The 3,651-nt window shown below is 34.9% G+C and overlaps 1 non-coding gene across 1 annotated transcript; it reads right to left on the bottom strand.

Annotated features, from left to right (window-relative positions):
* Positions 1-3,004: 3,004 nt before the first annotated feature.
* On the bottom strand, positions 3,005-3,111 carry LOC122117065. The gene has a single exon (XR_006149077.1). It is a non-coding gene; the product is annotated as a U6 spliceosomal RNA (small nuclear RNA).
* Positions 3,112-3,651: the final 540 nt, after the last annotated feature.

Genomic DNA, 3,651 nt, shown 5'->3' with positions numbered 1-3,651 from the left:
TTGTTGTGAGTAATGTGAATAACAATGAACTACAGATATATTTATGAGTTACCCAGAGAGAAATAATCACATGATTGGTGGGTCAGGTGATATTTCAACTTTGGATTTCTTTAGAAAACTGCATACTACTTTCTACAAGGAGAGTATTAACCTGTATTTTGACCAAGAGTGTAGAAAATTTCCTTTTCTCCACACTCTCACCAGCCAACCTTATTACCTTTTGAGTTTTTTTAAAGGGCATGTTTTTACTGTGTGCTATACCCAAGATGACCTCAGACCCAAATCCTTTTACTCCAACCTCCTAAAAGCTTCGAATTACAAGTCTTTACCACCACACCTGGTTCCTTTGATTTTTTTGATAAGAGTTATAATAGTTATGAAGTAGTATCATAGTAATTTTGAATTACATTTCTCTAATGACTTTTGTTTACAAAACATTAAGCCAGCATAGAAGTTGTATTAAACACAACTTTGTAAACTCACTGGCGATTTTCAGAGCTTTTTGGTAAACATATCTATTCAGAAATTTTGACAATTTTTAATCGTTTCTTGTTAATCTCATCTTTAATCTCTCTGTACAAAATCAATAATTTCAAGGTAGTAGAAAGGAAAAAATAAAGCAACTCCTAACATTTTTCAGTTTTCAATAACATGATATTGCTTAAATCATTTTCTGTTAATGCTTGAGACTATATAACTCAATTTAGTTAGACCTTATACAAGGCTATGTATTTTATTTTACGTTGATTTTTCTTTCCAAAGCTTGTGTGACTAATTTCCCTTGGTTTCTTTCTGTCTCATGTAGTTCAGATTTCAAACTGAAGAATAAATGGAAGGAACAAACAAAAAAAAAATACAGTTCCTCTCATCTGATGATGCCTCTACAAGAATGAGGAAAGACCTATGATAGAATATCAAAAAGACAATTCATTCTTCTAGGTCTTCTTTATCTTTGTGGTGTAACTTAAATGATGTAACTTAAATAGAAGGAAGCAAACCAAAAACTTAGTTCCTCAAATCTGATGATGCCTCTACATGAATGAGAAAAGACCTATGATAGAATATCAAAAAGACAATTCATTCTTCTAGGTCTGCCTTATCTTTGAGATGTAACTTAAATGATGTAAAACACAATATACTGCTCAGATACTTTTGTTTTATCAGTTTTGTACATTTTCTTTTGGACTTCATCTCAGTCTACAACATTCCTTCATTATTATGTCCCTTATATTTTTACACTAACAAGACTTAAGATAACCAGTTTGATTTACAGCATGAGAAGTTATCTACCCGGCTTCCTTGGAAGTAGAGCATGATTAATAGATAATATTGCTCACTACATGTAATGGTTTCTGTAATACTTATGACATTCTATTTAGTATTTAAAAAAAATTCTGGCTAAACTCAAAGCTCATGCATAGAAGTTTATGTTAAGTATTTTACAAGTTTTATTTCTCTTAATTCTTAAGATAACATTTGCTATAATGCTAATGTTATTACTATTTTAGTGTTGGGAAAAATTGTAATTAAAGGCACTAAGTGCATGGCCCAAAGACACACAGTGAGGAAGGAAATGAGTCAAAGTTTCCAAAAGTCTTTCAGCAATACACAAAAGGTAGGTAAATTCTTTCCATTCTCTTACACTCTCAATTCAATATTCATATTGTCCAAGAAATTATAGCATAGCAAATATTGCCCATGGTGATTGTTTTCTATCACATTTTGTCTTCAACACAGACTGTGTTGGTGACATTGGGTTATCATGCACAGAGCTGAGCTTCTAAATTGAGGTCCAAAGAGAGACAAATTTCTTCTGTCCCACAGTTCCAGTTTCCTTTTTTAAAAAGTACCAAAACTTTTAAATATCATCACTTACTATCTTTTAAGAATCCAAAAATGAAATAAATTCACATTTAATCAATCCAAAATGTTTTAAAAGTAGGAGATAATTAAACAGGCCCCCATGAAGTAAATTTTCTTCTACTTTTAAAATTATGCTGAAAGCCTTGTATTGGCTAGTCACACCTGTAATCCTATCTACTCGGGATAGCTACTCAGGAGACTGGGATCTGTGGATAACCATTGGAAGTCAATCAGGGCCAAAAAAAAAATTCATGAAATTATTTTTCAAAATTTTTATGAACTAGCAAAGACCCAGGAAAGAAAATGTAGCTCATATAGTACCTCACCAACCTAGAGAAGAAAGGCCTAGCAAGACCTTTAAGCCCTGATTTCAAACTCTGAGCATGCCAACACACATGCATGCACATGCGTTCACGCGCACACATTTTTTCCCTTCCCCTCCCCAAATTAGAGAAGTGTACATACAAGAGGCAGATGCACCAACTTCAAATACAGAGAAAACAAGGGTTATAGCATGGGGGAGGAATATACAAAGAAACCAAAATTCACATCGCACATTATAAGTATGTTAGTAACAATAGCAAGAAACAAAAAACTACTTGTTTCCCTATCGTGGGGTTCAATTCCCTTAACATTATCATTTCTGTTCATATGCACATAGCTTTTGACCTTGTCTGCTTACCCCAGATATATATTCGTTATTGAAAATAAGGGAAACCATGGGACCTGTTTCTTTGGGCTTGGCTTACTTCACTTAATAAATTTTTTTCCAAGTCTTTCCATTTCCTAACAAATGGGGCAATGTCATTCTTTCTGATGGAGGCATAGAATTCCCTTGTGTATATACATCACATTTTCTTGATCCATTCATGTAGTGGGGACAGCTGGTTGGTTCCATATCTTAGCTATGGTAAATAATGCTGCAATAAACATAGTTGTGCTGGTAGTTTTAGTATGGTCTTGTTTGTGATCATTTAGTAAATCCCCAAAAGTGGGACTGCTGGGTCAAAGGGGAGCTTTATGTGGAATCTTTTGAGGAACCTCCATAATGCTTTCCAAAGTGGTTGAACAAGTTTACACTCCCACCAAGAATGTTGCATGGTTCCCTTGTGGCCACATCCCCTCCAGCATCTGTTGTTGTAAAAATATGGAACACACCACGAATTTGCATATCGTCCTTGCGCAAGTGCCATGGTACTCTTCTCTGTATTGTTCCAATGTTAGTGTACGTGTGGCTGAATTGAGCACAGAATATTTTTTATATCAAAAGTGCAATTGTGGGGACTGAGAAGGTGGCTCAGTGGTAGAGCGCTTGCCTTACATGCATGAGGCCCTGGGTTCGATTCCTCAGCACCACATAAGCAAAAAGAAAAAAGCTGCAAGTGGCGCTGTGGCTCAAGTGGTAGAATGCTAGCCTTGAGCTGAAGAGCTGAGGGACAGCGCCCAGGCCCAGAGTTCAGGCCCCACGAATGGACCCCCCCAAAAAAAGTGCAGTTGGATTTTATTAAACTAGACAATTCAACAAAAAGTAAGTTCAAAAGAATTGTCATGAAATTTTAGAACCATATATTTCTTACATAAGCACAAATTTAAGAATAAAGTCAAGATTGACATATCAAAAACAAAATAATTCCAGATATCTGTTGCTCAAGAAATGTGTAGGAGGGGGATTCAATTATTCTATACAAGGCACCTGTCATAATGAACACTGCACCAAGTGTTAAGGTTTGTTAAAAGTTTTAATGTTTTAAATATATTTAATTTTGGGAATTTGTTTACATATGCCAA

This window comes from Dipodomys spectabilis, unplaced genomic scaffold, assembly GCF_019054845.1.
Source record: "Dipodomys spectabilis isolate Male_0828 unplaced genomic scaffold, ASM1905484v1 ptg000139l, whole genome shotgun sequence".
In the NCBI taxonomy this organism is placed as follows: Eukaryota; Metazoa; Chordata; class Mammalia; order Rodentia; family Heteromyidae; genus Dipodomys; species Dipodomys spectabilis.
Note: the sequence above shows the minus strand (reverse complement) of the source record. Positions and strands in the feature narration are given on the sequence as shown.